The following is a 17,605-nucleotide window of genomic DNA, read 5'->3' as shown; positions in this document are numbered from 1 at the left end:
ACCTCAGATCTCCACGCAGGCACACATGAATGCACATACATTTGCACACATCCAGAGATAAACTCACCCCAAACAATCCACATTCCAAGAAATCCAGACGTGGCTCTGATTGCACACACATGCGATTATGCGCAGAGGTCCACCCTACCAGCCAACCTCAGATCTCCACGCAGGCACACATGAATGCACATACATTTGCACACATCCAGAGATAAACTAACCCCAAACAATCCACATTCCAAGAAATCCAGACGTGGCTCTGATTGCACACACATGTGATTATGCGCAGAGGTCCACCCTACCAGCCAACCTCAGATCTCCACGCAGGCACACATGAATGCACATACATTTGCACACATCCAGAGATAAACTCACCCCAAACAATCCACATTCCAAGAAATCCAGACGTGGCTCTGATTGCACACACATGTGATTATGCGCAGAGGTCCACCCTACCAGCCAACCTCAGATCTCCACGCAGGCACACATGAATGCACATACATTTGCACACATCCAGAGATAAACTCACCCCAAACAATCCACATTCCAAGAAATCCAGACGTGGCTCTGATTGCGCACACATGTGATTATGCGCAGAGGTCCACCCTACCACCCAACCCCAGATCTCCACGCAGGCACACATGAATGCACATACATTTGCACACATCCAGAGATAAACTCACCCCAAACAATCCACATTCCAAGAAATCCAGACGTGGCTCTGATTGCACACACATGCGATTATGCGCAGAGGTCCACCCTACCAGCCAACCTCAGATCTCCACGCAGGCACACATGAATGCACATACATTTGCACACATCCAGAGATAAACTCACCCCAAACAATCCACATTCCAAGAAATCCAGACGTGGCTCTGATTGCACACACATGCGATTATGCGCAGAGGTCCACCCTACCAGCCAACCTCAGATCTCCACGCAGGCACACATGAATGCACATACATTTGCACACATCCAGAGATAAACTCACCCCAAACAATCCACATTCCAAGAAATCCAGACGTGGCTCTGATTGCACACACATGCGATTATGCGCAGAGGTCCACCCTACCAGCCAACCTCAGATCTCCACGCAGGCACACATGAATGCACATACATTTGCACACATCCAGAGATAAACTCACCCCAAACAATCCACATTCCAAGAAATCCAGACGTGGCTCTGATTGCACACACATGCGATTATGCGCAGAGGTCCACCCTACCAGCCAACCTCAGATCTCCACGCAGGCACACATGAATGCACATACATTTGCACACATCCAGAGATAAACTCACCCCAAACAATCCACATTCCAAGAAATCCAGACGTGGCTCTGATTGCACACACATGCGATTATGCGCAGAGGTCCACCCTACCAGCCAACCTCAGATCTCCACGCAGGCACACATGAATGCACATACATTTGCACACATCCAGAGATAAACTCACCCCAAACAATCCACATTCCAAGAAATCCAGACGTGGCTCTGATTGCACACACATGCGATTATGCGCAGAGGTCCACCCTACCAGCCAACCTCAGATCTCCACGCAGGCACACATGAATGCACATACATTTGCACACATCCAGAGATAAACTCACCCCAAACAATCCACATTCCAAGAAATCCAGACGTGGCTCTGATTGCACACACATGCGATTATGCGCAGAGGTCCACCCTACCAGCCAACCTCAGATCTCCACGCAGGCACACATGAATGCACATACCTTTGCACACATCCAGAGATAAACTAACCCCAAACAATCCACATTCCAAGAAATCCAGACATGGCTCTGATTGCACACACATGTGATTATGCGCAGAGGTCCACCCTACCAGCCAACCTCAGATCTCCACGCAGGCACACATGAATGCACATACCTTTGCACACATCCAGAGATAAACTCACCCCAAACAATCCACATTCCAAGAAATCCAGACGTGGCTCTGATTGCACACACATGCGATTATGCGCAGAGGTCCACCCTACCAGCCAACCTCAGATCTCCACGCAGGCACACATGAATGCACATACATTTGCACAGATCCAGAGATAAACTCACCCCAAACAATCCACATTCCAAGAAATCCAGACGTGGCTCTGATTGCACACACATGCGATTATGCGCAGAGGTCCACCCTACCAGCCAACCTCAGATCTCCACGCAGGCACACATGAATGCACATACCTTTGCACACATCCAGAGATAAACTAACCCCAAACAATCCACATTCCAAGAAATCCAGACATGGCTCTGATTGCACACACATGTGATTATGCGCAGAGGTCCACCCTACCAGCCAACCTCAGATCTCCACGCAGGCACACATGAATGCACATACCTTTGCACACATCCAGAGATAAACTCACCCCAAACAATCCACATTCCAAGAAATCCAGACGTGGCTCTGATTGCACACACATGCGATTATGCGCAGAGGTCCACCCTACCAGCCAACCTCAGATCTCCACGCAGGCACACATGAATGCACATACATTTGCACACATCCAGAGATAAACTAACCCCAAACAATCCACATTCCAAGAAATCCAGACGTGGCTCTGATTGCACACACATGTGATTATGCGCAGAGGTCCACCCTACCAGCCAACCTCAGATCTCCACGCAGGCACACATGAATGCACATACATTTGCACACATCCAGAGATAAACTCACCCCAAACAATCCACATTCCAAGAAATCCAGACGTGGCTCTGATTGCACACACATGCGATTATGCGCAGAGGTCCACCCTACCAGCCAACCTCAGATCTCCACGCAGGCACACATGAATGCACATACATTTGCACACATCCAGAGATAAACTCACCCCAAACAATCCACATTCCAAGAAATCCAGACGTGGCTCTGATTGCACACACATGTGATTATGCGCAGAGGTCCACCCTACCAGCCAACCTCAGATCTCCACGCAGGCACACATGAATGCACATACATTTGCACACATCCAGAGATAAACTCACCCCAAACAATCCACATTCCAAGAAATCCAGACGTGGCTCTGATTGCGCACACATGTGATTATGCGCAGAGGTCCACCCTACCACCCAACCCCAGATCTCCACGCAGGCACACATGAATGCACATACATTTGCACACATCCAGAGATAAACTCACCCCAAACAATCCACATTCCAAGAAATCCAGACGTGGCTCTGATTGCACACACATGCGATTATGCGCAGAGGTCCACCCTACCAGCCAACCTCAGATCTCCACGCAGGCACACATGAATGCACATACATTTGCACACATCCAGAGATAAACTCACCCCAAACAATCCACATTCCAAGAAATCCAGACATGGCTCTGATTGCACACACATGTGATTATGCGCAGAGGTCCACCCTACCAGCCAACCTCAGATCTCCACGCAGGCACACATGAATGCACATACATTTGCACACATCCAGAGATAAACTCACCCCAAACAATCCACATTCCAAGAAATCCAGACGTGGCTCTGATTGCACACACATGCGATTATGCGCAGAGGTCCACCCTACCAGCCAACCTCAGATCTCCACGCAGGCACACATGAATGCACATACATTTGCACACATCCAGAGATAAACTCACCCCAAACAATCCACATTCCAAGAAATCCAGACGCGGCTCTGATTGCACACACATGTGATTATGCGCAGAGGTCCACCCTACCAGCCAACCTCAGATCTCCACGCAGGCACACATGAATGCACATACCTTTGCACACATCCAGAGATAAACTCACCCCAAACAATCCACATTCCAAGAAATCCAGACGTGGCTCTGATTGCACACACATGCGATTATGCGCAGAGGTCCACCCTACCAGCCAACCTCAGATCTCCACGCAGGCACACATGAATGCACATACATTTGCACACATCCAGAGATAAACTAACCCCAAACAATCCACATTCCAAGAAATCCAGACGTGGCTCTGATTGCACACACATGTGATTATGCGCAGAGGTCCACCCTACCAGCCAACCTCAGATCTCCACGCAGGCACACATGAATGCACATACATTTGCACACATCCAGAGATAAACTCACCCCAAACAATCCACATTCCAAGAAATCCAGACGTGGCTCTGATTGCGCACACATGTGATTATGCGCAGAGGTCCACCCTACCACCCAACCCCAGATCTCCACGCAGGCACACATGAATGCACATACATTTGCACACATCCAGAGATAAACTAACACCAAACAATCCACATTCCAAGGAATCCAGACGTAGCTCTGATTGCACACACATGTGATTATGCGCAGAGGTCCACCCTACCAGCCAACCTCAGATCTCCACGCAGGCACACATGAATGCACATACATTTGCACACATCCAGAGATAAACTCACCCCAAACAATCCACATTCCAAGAAATCCAGACGTGGCTCTGATTGCACACACATGCGATTATGCGCAGAGGTCCACCCTACCAGCCAACCTCAGATCTCCACGCAGGCACACATGAATGCACATACATTTGCACACATCCAGAGATAAACTCACCCCAAACAATCCACATTCCAAGAAATCCAGACGTGGCTCTGATTGCACACACATGCGATTATGCGCAGAGGTCCACCCTACCAGCCAACCTCAGATCTCCACGCAGGCACACATGAATGCACATACATTTGCACACATCCAGAGATAAACTCACCCCAAACAATCCACATTCCAAGAAATCCAGACGTGGCTCTGATTGCACACACATGCGATTATGCGCAGAGGTCCACCCTACCAGCCAACCTCAGATCTCCACGCAGGCACACATGAATGCACATACATTTGCACACATCCAGAGATAAACTCACCCCAAACAATCCACATTCCAAGAAATCCAGACGTGGCTCTGATTGCACACACATGCGATTATGCGCAGAGGTCCACCCTACCAGCCAACCTCAGATCTCCACGCAGGCACACATGAATGCACATACCTTTGCACACATCCAGAGATAAACTAACCCCAAACAATCCACATTCCAAGAAATCCAGACATGGCTCTGATTGCACACACATGTGATTATGCGCAGAGGTCCACCCTACCAGCCAACCTCAGATCTCCACGCAGGCACACATGAATGCACATACCTTTGCACACATCCAGAGATAAACTCACCCCAAACAATCCACATTCCAAGAAATCCAGACGTGGCTCTGATTGCACACACATGCGATTATGCGCAGAGGTCCACCCTACCAGCCAACCTCAGATCTCCACGCAGGCACACATGAATGCACATACATTTGCACACATCCAGAGATAAACTCACCCCAAACAATCCACATTCCAAGAAATCCAGACGTGGCTCTGATTGCACACACATGCGATTATGCGCAGAGGTCCACCCTACCAGCCAACCTCAGATCTCCACGCAGGCACACATGAATGCACATACCTTTGCACACATCCAGAGATAAACTAACCCCAAACAATCCACATTCCAAGAAATCCAGACATGGCTCTGATTGCACACACATGTGATTATGCGCAGAGGTCCACCCTACCAGCCAACCTCAGATCTCCACGCAGGCACACATGAATGCACATACCTTTGCACACATCCAGAGATAAACTCACCCCAAACAATCCACATTCCAAGAAATCCAGACGTGGCTCTGATTGCACACACATGCGATTATGCGCAGAGGTCCACCCTACCAGCCAACCTCAGATCTCCACGCAGGCACACATGAATGCACATACATTTGCACACATCCAGAGATAAACTAACCCCAAACAATCCACATTCCAAGAAATCCAGACGTGGCTCTGATTGCACACACATGTGATTATGCGCAGAGGTCCACCCTACCAGCCAACCTCAGATCTCCACGCAGGCACACATGAATGCACATACATTTGCACACATCCAGAGATAAACTCACCCCAAACAATCCACATTCCAAGAAATCCAGACGTGGCTCTGATTGCACACACATGCGATTATGCGCAGAGGTCCACCCTACCAGCCAACCTCAGATCTCCACGCAGGCACACATGAATGCACATACATTTGCACACATCCAGAGATAAACTCACCCCAAACAATCCACATTCCAAGAAATCCAGACGTGGCTCTGATTGCACACACATGTGATTATGCGCAGAGGTCCACCCTACCAGCCAACCTCAGATCTCCACGCAGGCACACATGAATGCACATACATTTGCACACATCCAGAGATAAACTCACCCCAAACAATCCACATTCCAAGAAATCCAGACGTGGCTCTGATTGCGCACACATGTGATTATGCGCAGAGGTCCACCCTACCACCCAACCCCAGATCTCCACGCAGGCACACATGAATGCACATACATTTGCACACATCCAGAGATAAACTCACCCCAAACAATCCACATTCCAAGAAATCCAGACGTGGCTCTGATTGCACACACATGCGATTATGCGCAGAGGTCCACCCTACCAGCCAACCTCAGATCTCCACGCAGGCACACATGAATGCACATACATTTGCACACATCCAGAGATAAACTAACCCCAAACAATCCACATTCCAAGAAATCCAGACATGGCTCTGATTGCACACACATGTGATTATGCGCAGAGGTCCACCCTACCAGCCAACCTCAGATCTCCACGCAGGCACACATGAATGCACATACCTTTGCACACATCCAGAGATAAACTCACCCCAAACAATCCACATTCCAAGAAATCCAGACGTGGCTCTGATTGCACACACATGCGATTATGCGCAGAGGTCCACCCTACCAGCCAACCTCAGATCTCCACGCAGGCACACATGAATGCACATACATTTGCACACATCCAGAGATAAACTAACCCCAAACAATCCACATTCCAAGAAATCCAGACGTGGCTCTGATTGCACACACATGTGATTATGTGCAGAGGTCCACCCTACCAGCCAACCTCAGATCTCCACGCAGGCACACATGAATGCACATACATTTGCACACATCCAGAGATAAACTCACCCCAAACAATCCACATTCCAAGAAATCCAGACGTGGCTCTGATTGCGCACACATGTGATTATGCGCAGAGGTCCACCCTACCACCCAACCCCAGATCTCCACGCAGGCACACATGAATGCACATACATTTGCACACATCCAGAGATAAACTAACCCCAAACAATCCACATTCCAAGAAATCCAGACGTGGCTCTGATTGCACACACATGTGATTATGCGCAGAGGTCCACCCTACCAGCCAACCTCAGATCTCCACGCAGGCACACATGAATGCACATACATTTGCACACATCCAGAGATAAACTCACCCCAAACAATCCACATTCCAAGAAATCCAGACATGGCTCTGATTGCACACACATGTGATTATGCGCAGAGGTCCACCCTACCAGCCAACCTCAGATCTCCACGCAGGCACACATGAATGCACATACATTTGCACACATCCAGAGATAAACTCACCCCAAACAATCCACATTCCAAGAAATCCAGACGTGGCTCTGATTGCACACACATGCGATTATGCGCAGAGGTCCACCCTACCAGCCAACCTCAGATCTCCAAGCAGGCACACATGAATGCACATACATTTGCACACATCCAGAGATAAACTCACCCCAAACAATCCACATTCCAAGAAATCCAGACGCGGCTCTGATTGCACACACATGTGATTATGCGCAGAGGTCCACCCTACCAGCCAACCTCAGATCTCCACGCAGGCACACATGAATGCACATACCTTTGCACACATCCAGAGATAAACTCACCCCAAACAATCCACATTCCAAGAAATCCAGACGTGGCTCTGATTGCACACACATGCGATTATGCGCAGAGGTCCACCCTACCAGCCAACCTCAGATCTCCACGCAGGCACACATGAATGCACATACATTTGCACACATCCAGAGATAAACTAACCCCAAACAATCCACATTCCAAGAAATCCAGACGTGGCTCTGATTGCACACACATGTGATTATGCGCAGAGGTCCACCCTACCAGCCAACCTCAGATCTCCACGCAGGCACACATGAATGCACATACATTTGCACACATCCAGAGATAAACTCACCCCAAACAATCCACATTCCAAGAAATCCAGACGTGGCTCTGATTGCGCACACATGTGATTATGCGCAGAGGTCCACCCTACCACCCAACCCCAGATCTCCACGCAGGCACACATGAATGCACATACATTTGCACACATCCAGAGATAAACTAACACCAAACAATCCACATTCCAAGGAATCCAGACGTAGCTCTGATTGCACACACATGTGATTATGCGCAGAGGTCCACCCTACCAGCCAACCTCAGATCTCCACGCAGGCACACATGAATGCACATACATTTGCACACATCCAGAGATAAACTCACCCCAAACAATCCACATTCCAAGAAATCCAGACGTGGCTCTGATTGCACACACATGCGATTATGCGCAGAGGTCCACCCTACCAGCCAACCTCAGATCTCCACGCAGGCACACATGAATGCACATACATTTGCACACATCCAGAGATAAACTCACCCCAAACAATCCACATTCCAAGAAATCCAGACGTGGCTCTGATTGCACACACATGCGATTATGCGCAGAGGTCCACCCTACCAGCCAACCTCAGATCTCCACGCAGGCACACATGAATGCACATACATTTGCACACATCCAGAGATAAACTCACCCCAAACAATCCACATTCCAAGGAATCCAGACGTGGCTCTGATTGCACACACATGTGATTATGCGCAGAGGTCCACCCTACCAGCCAACCTCAGATCTCCACGCAGGCACACATGAATGCACATACATTTGCACACATCCAGAGATAAACTAACCCCAAACAATCCACATTCCAAGGAATCCAGACGTGGCTCTGATTGCACACACATGTGATTATGCGCAGAGGTCCACCCTACCAGCCAACCTCAGATCTCCACGCAGGCACACATGAATGCACATACATTTGCACACATCCAGAGATAAACTCACCCCAAACAATCCACATTCCAAGAAATCCAGACGTGGCTCTGATTGCACACACATGTGATTATGCGCAGAGGTCCACCCTACCAGCCAACCTCAGATCTCCACGCAGGCACACATGAATGCACATACATTTGCACACATCCAGAGATAAACTCACCCCAAACAATCCACATTCCAAGAAATCCAGACGTGGCTCTGATTGCACACACATGTGATTATGCGCAGAGGTCCACCCTACCAGCCAACCTCAGATCTCCACGCAGGCACACATGAATGCACATACATTTGCACACATCCAGAGATAAACTCACCCCAAACAATCCACATTCCAAGAAATCCAGACGTGGCTCTGATTGCACACACATGCGATTATGCGCAGAGGTCCACCCTACCAGCCAACCTCAGATCTCCACGCAGGCACACATGAATGCACATACATTTGCACACATCCAGAGATAAACTAACCCCAAACAATCCACATTCCAAGAAATCCAGACGTGGCTCTGATTGCACACACATGTGATTATGCGCAGAGGTCCACCCTACCAGCCAACCTCAGATCTCCACGCAGGCACACATGAATGCACATACATTTGCACACATCCAGAGATAAACTAACACCAAACAATCCACATTCCAAGGAATCCAGACGTAGCTCTGATTGCACACACATGTGATTATGCGCAGAGGTCCACCCTACCAGCCAACCTCAGATCTCCACGCAGGCACACATGAATGCACATACATTTGCACACATCCAGAGATAAACTCACCCCAAACAATCCACATTCCAAGAAATCCAGACGTGGCTCTGATTGCACACACATGCGATTATGCGCAGAGGTCCACCCTACCAGCCAACCTCAGATCTCCACGCAGGCACACATGAATGCACATACATTTGCACACATCCAGAGATAAACTCACCCCAAACAATCCACATTCCAAGAAATCCAGACGTGGCTCTGATTGCACACACATGCGATTATGCGCAGAGGTCCACCCTACCAGCCAACCTCAGATCTCCACGCAGGCACACATGAATGCACATACATTTGCACACATCCAGAGATAAACTCACCCCAAACAATCCACATTCCAAGGAATCCAGACGTGGCTCTGATTGCACACACATGTGATTATGCGCAGAGGTCCACCCTACCAGCCAACCTCAGATCTCCACGCAGGCACACATGAATGCACATACATTTGCACACATCCAGAGATAAACTAACCCCAAACAATCCACATTCCAAGGAATCCAGACGTGGCTCTGATTGCACACACATGTGATTATGCGCAGAGGTCCACCCTACCAGCCAACCTCAGATCTCCACGCAGGCACACATGAATGCACATACATTTGCACACATCCAGAGATAAACTCACCCCAAACAATCCACATTCCAAGAAATCCAGACGTGGCTCTGATTGCACACACATGTGATTATGCGCAGAGGTCCACCCTACCAGCCAACCTCAGATCTCCACGCAGGCACACATGAATGCACATACATTTGCACACATCCAGAGATAAACTCACCCCAAACAATCCACATTCCAAGAAATCCAGACGTGGCTCTGATTGCACACACATGTGATTATGCGCAGAGGTCCACCCTACCAGCCAACCTCAGATCTCCACGCAGGCACACATGAATGCACATACATTTGCACACATCCAGAGATAAACTCACCCCAAACAATCCACATTCCAAGAAATCCAGACGTGGCTCTGATTGCACACACATGCGATTATGCGCAGAGGTCCACCCTACCAGCCAACCTCAGATCTCCACGCAGGCACACATGAATGCACATACATTTGCACACATCCAGAGATAAACTCACCCCAAACAATCCACATTCCAAGAAATCCAGACGTGGCTCTGATTGCACACACATGCGATTATGCGCAGAGGTCCACCCTACCAGCCAACCTCAGATCTCCACGCAGGCACACATGAATGCACATACCTTTGCACACATCCAGAGATAAACTAACCCCAAACAATCCACATTCCAAGAAATCCAGACATGGCTCTGATTGCACACACATGTGATTATGCGCAGAGGTCCACCCTACCAGCCAACCTCAGATCTCCACGCAGGCACACATGAATGCACATACCTTTGCACACATCCAGAGATAAACTCACCCCAAACAATCCACATTCCAAGAAATCCAGACGTGGCTCTGATTGCACACACATGCGATTATGCGCAGAGGTCCACCCTACCAGCCAACCTCAGATCTCCACGCAGGCACACATGAATGCACATACATTTGCACACATCCAGAGATAAACTCACCCCAAACAATCCACATTCCAAGAAATCCAGACGTGGCTCTGATTGCACACACATGCGATTATGCGCAGAGGTCCACCCTACCAGCCAACCTCAGATCTCCACGCAGGCACACATGAATGCACATACCTTTGCACACATCCAGAGATAAACTAACCCCAAACAATCCACATTCCAAGAAATCCAGACATGGCTCTGATTGCACACACATGTGATTATGCGCAGAGGTCCACCCTACCAGCCAACCTCAGATCTCCACGCAGGCACACATGAATGCACATACCTTTGCACACATCCAGAGATAAACTCACCCCAAACAATCCACATTCCAAGAAATCCAGACGTGGCTCTGATTGCACACACATGCGATTATGCGCAGAGGTCCACCCTACCAGCCAACCTCAGATCTCCACGCAGGCACACATGAATGCACATACATTTGCACACATCCAGAGATAAACTAACCCCAAACAATCCACATTCCAAGAAATCCAGACGTGGCTCTGATTGCACACACATGTGATTATGCGCAGAGGTCCACCCTACCAGCCAACCTCAGATCTCCACGCAGGCACACATGAATGCACATACATTTGCACACATCCAGAGATAAACTCACCCCAAACAATCCACATTCCAAGAAATCCAGACGTGGCTCTGATTGCGCACACATGTGATTATGCGCAGAGGTCCACCCTACCACCCAACCCCAGATCTCCACGCAGGCACACATGAATGCACATACATTTGCACACATCCAGAGATAAACTAACCCCAAACAATCCACATTCCAAGGAATCCAGACGTGGCTCTGATTGCACACACATGTGATTATGCGCAGAGGTCCACCCTACCAGCCAACCTCAGATCTCCACGCAGGCACACATGAATGCACATACATTTGCACACATCCAGAGATAAACTCACCCCAAACAATCCACATTCCAAGAAATCCAGACGTGGCTCTGATTGCACACACATGCGATTATGCGCAGAGGTCCACCCTACCAGCCAACCTCAGATCTCCACGCAGGCACACATGAATGCACATACATTTGCACACATCCAGAGATAAACTCACCCCAAACAATCCACATTCCAAGAAATCCAGACGTGGCTCTGATTGCACACACATGCGATTATGCGCAGAGGTCCACCCTACCAGCCAACCTCAGATCTCCACGCAGGCACACATGAATGCACATACATTTGCACACATCCAGAGATAAACTAACCCCAAACAATCCACATTCCAAGAAATCCAGACATGGCTCTGATTGCACACACATGTGATTATGCGCAGAGGTCCACCCTACCAGCCAACCTCAGATCTCCACACAGGCACACATGAATGCACATACATTTGCACACATCCAGAGATAAACTCACCCCAAACAATCCACATTCCAAGAAATCCAGACGTGGCTCTGATTGCACACACATGTGATTATGCGCAGAGGTCCACCCTACCAGCCAACCTCAGATCTCCACGCAGGCACACATGAATGCACATACATTTGCACACATCCAGAGATAAACTCACCCCAAACAATCCACATTCCAAGAAATCCAGACATGGCTCTGATTGCACACACATGTGATTATGCGCAGAGGTCCACCCTACCAGCCAACCTCAGATCTCCACGCAGGCACACATGAATGCACATACCTTTGCACACATCCAGAGATAAACTCACCCCAAACAATCCACATTCCAAGAAATCCAGACGTGGCTCTGATTGCACACACATGCGATTATGCGCAGAGGTCCACCCTACCAGCCAACCTCAGATCTCCACGCAGGCACACATGAATGCACATACATTTGCACACATCCAGAGATAAACTCACCCCAAACAATCCACATTCCAAGAAATCCAGACGTGGCTCTGATTGCACACACATGCGATTATGCGCAGAGGTCCACCCTACCAGCCAACCTCAGATCTCCACGCAGGCACACATGAATGCACATACATTTGCACACATCCAGAGATAAACTCACCCCAAACAATCCACATTCCAAGAAATCCAGACGTGGCTCTGATTGCACACACATGCGATTATGCGCAGAGGTCCACCCTACCAGCCAACCTCAGATCTCCACGCAGGCACACATGAATGCACATACATTTGCACACATCCAGAGATAAACTCACCCCAAACAATCCACATTCCAAGAAATCCAGACGTGGCTCTGATTGCACACACATGCGATTATGCGCAGAGGTCCACCCTACCAGCCAACCTCAGATCTCCACGCAGGCACACATGAATGCACATACATTTGCACACATCCAGAGATAAACTAACCCCAAACAATCCACATTCCAAGAAATCCAGACATGGCTCTGATTGCACACACATGTGATTATGCGCAGAGGTCCACCCTACCAGCCAACCTCAGATCTCCACGCAGGCACACATGAATGCACATACATTTGCACACATCCAGAGATAAACTAACCCCAAACAATCCACATTCCAAGAAATCCAGACGTGGCTCTGATTGCACACACATACGATTATGCGCAGAGGTCCACCCTACCAGCCAACCTCAGATCTCCACGCAGGCACACATGAATGCACATACATTTGCACACATCCAGAGATAAACTAACCCCAAACAATCCACATTCCAAGAAATCCAGACGTGGCTCTGATTGCACACACATGTGATTATGCGCAGAGGTCCACCCTACCAGCCAACCTCAGATCTCCACGCAGGCACACATGAATGCACATACATTTGCACACATCCAGAGATAAACTCACCCCAAACAATCCACATTCCAAGAAATCCAGACGTGGCTCTGATTGCACACACATGCGATTATGCGCAGAGGTCCACCCTACCAGCCAACCTCAGATCTCCACGCAGGCACACATGAATGCACATACATTTGCACACATCCAGAGATAAACTCACCCCAAACAATCCACATTCCAAGAAATCCAGACGTGGCTCTGATTGCACACACATGTGATTATGCGCAGAGGTCCACCCTACCAGCCAACCTCAGATCTCCACGCAGGCACACATGAATGCACATACATTTGCACACATCCAGAGATAAACTAACCCCAAACAATCCACATTCCAAGAAATCCAGACGTGGCTCTGATTGCACACACATGCGATTATGCGCAGAGGTCCACCCTACCAGCCAACCTCAGATCTCCACGCAGGCACACATGAATGCACATACATTTGCACACATCCAGAGATAAACTCACCCCAAACAATCCACATTCCAAGAAATTCAGACGTGGCTCTGATTGCACACACATACGATTATGCGCAGAGGTCCACCCTACCAGCCAACCTCAGATCTCCACACAGGCACACATGAATGCACATACATTTGCACACATCCAGAGATAAACTCACCCCAAACAATCCACATTCCAAGAAATCCAGACATGGCTCTGATTGCACACACATGTGATTATGCGCAGAGGTCCACCCTACCAGCCAACCTCAGATCTCCACGCAGGCACACATGAATGCACATACATTTGCACACATCCAGAGATAAACTCACCCCAAACAATCCACATTCCAAGAAATCCAGACGTGGCTCTGATTGCACACACATGCGATTATGCGCAGAGGTCCACCCTACCAGCCAACCTCAGATCTCCACGCAGGCACACATGAATGCACATACATTTGCACACATCCAGAGATAAACTAACCCCAAACAATCCACATTCCAAGAAATCCAGACATGGCTCTGATTGCACACACATGTGATTATGCGCAGAGGTCCACCCTACCAGCCAACCTCAGATCTCCACGCAGGCACACATGAATGCACATACCTTTGCACACATCCAGAGATAAACTCACCCCAAACAATCCACATTCCAAGAAATCCAGACGTGGCTCTGATTGCACACACATGCGATTATGCGCAGAGGTCCACCCTACCAGCCAACCTCAGATCTCCACGCAGGCACACATGAATGCACATACATTTGCACACATCCAGAGATAAACTCACCCCAAACAATCCACATTCCAAGAAATCCAGACGTGGCTCTGATTGCACACACATGCGATTATGCGCAGAGGTCCACCCTACCAGCCAACCTCAGATCTCCACGCAGGCACACATGAATGCACATACCTTTGCACACATCCAGAGATAAACTAACCCCAAACAATCCACATTCCAAGAAATCCAGACATGGCTCTGATTGCACACACATGTGATTATGCGCAGAGGTCCACCCTACCAGCCAACCTCAGATCTCCACGCAGGCACACATGAATGCACATACCTTTGCACACATCCAGAGATAAACTCACCCCAAACAATCCACATTCCAAGAAATCCAGACGTGGCTCTGATTGCACACACATGCGATTATGCGCAGAGGTCCACCCTACCAGCCAACCTCAGATCTCCACGCAGGCACACATGAATGCACATACATTTGCACACATCCAGAGATAAACTAACCCCAAACAATCCACATTCCAAGAAATCCAGACGTGGCTCTGATTGCACACACATGTGATTATGCGCAGAGGTCCACCCTACCAGCCAACCTCAGATCTCCACGCAGGCACACATGAATGCACATACATTTGCACACATCCAGAGATAAACTCACCCCAAACAATCCACATTCCAAGAAATCCAGACGTGGCTCTGATTGCGCACACATGTGATTATGCGCAGAGGTCCACCATACCACCCAACCCCAGATCTCCACGCAGGCACACATGAATGCACATACATTTGCACACATCCAGAGATAAACTCACCCCAAACAATCCACATTCCAAGAAATCCAGACGTGGCTCTGATTGCACACACATGTGATTATGCGCAGAGGTCCACCCTACCAGCCAACCTCAGATCTCCACGCAGGCACACATGAATGCACATACATTTGCACACATCCAGAGATAAACTAACCCCAAACAATCCACATTCCAAGAAATCCAGACGTGGCTCTGATTGCACACACATGCGATTATGCGCAGAGGTCCACCCTACCAGCCAACCTCAGATCTCCACGCAGGCACACATGAATGCACATACATTTGCACACATCCAGAGATAAACTCACCCCAAACAATCCACATTCCAAGAAATTCAGACGTGGCTCTGATTGCACACACATACGATTATGCGCAGAGGTCCACCCTACCAGCCAACCTCAGATCTCCACACAGGCACACATGAATGCACATACATTTGCACACATCCAGAGATAAACTCACCCCAAACAATCCACATTCCAAGAAATCCAGACATGGCTCTGATTGCACACACATGTGATTATGCGCAGAGGTCCACCCTACCAGCCAACCTCAGATCTCCACGCAGGCACACATGAATGCACATACATTTGCACACATCCAGAGATAAACTCACCCCAAACAATCCACATTCCAAGAAATCCAGACGTGGCTCTGATTGCACACACATGCGATTATGCGCAGAGGTCCACCCTACCAGCCAACCTCAGATCTCCACGCAGGCACACATGAATGCACATACATTTGCACACATCCAGAGATAAACTAACCCCAAACAATCCACATTCCAAGAAATCCAGACATGGCTCTGATTGCACACACATGTGATTATGCGCAGAGGTCCACCCTACCAGCCAACCTCAGATCTCCACGCAGGCACACATGAATGCACATACCTTTGCACACATCCAGAGATAAACTCACCCCAAACAATCCACATTCCAAGAAATCCAGACGTGGCTCTGATTGCACACACATGCGATTATGCGCAGAGGTCCACCCTACCAGCCAACCTCAGATCTCCACGCAGGCACACATGAATGCACATACATTTGCACACATCCAGAGATAAACTCACCCCAAACAATCCACATTCCAAGAAATCCAGACGTGGCTCTGATTGCACACACATGCGATTATGCGCAGAGGTCCACCCTACCAGCCAACCTCAGATCTCCACGCAGGCACACATGAATGCACATACCTTTGCACACATCCAGAGATAAACTAACCCCAAACAATCCACATTCCAAGAAATCCAGACATGGCTCTGATTGCACACACATGTGATTATGCGCAGAGGTCCACCCTACCAGCCAACCTCAGATCTCCACGCAGGCACACATGAATGCACATACCTTTGCACACATCCAGAGATAAACTCACCCCAAACAATCCACATTCCAAGAAATCCAGACGTGGCTCTGATTGCACACACATGCGATTATGCGCAGAGGTCCACCCTACCAGCCAACCTCAGATCTCCACGCAGGCACACATGAATGCACATACATTTGCACAC

The sequence above is a fragment of the Maylandia zebra genome, linkage group LG18 (genome assembly GCF_041146795.1).
Source record: "Maylandia zebra isolate NMK-2024a linkage group LG18, Mzebra_GT3a, whole genome shotgun sequence".
In the NCBI taxonomy this organism is placed as follows: Eukaryota; Metazoa; Chordata; class Actinopteri; order Cichliformes; family Cichlidae; genus Maylandia; species Maylandia zebra.
Note: the sequence above shows the minus strand (reverse complement) of the source record.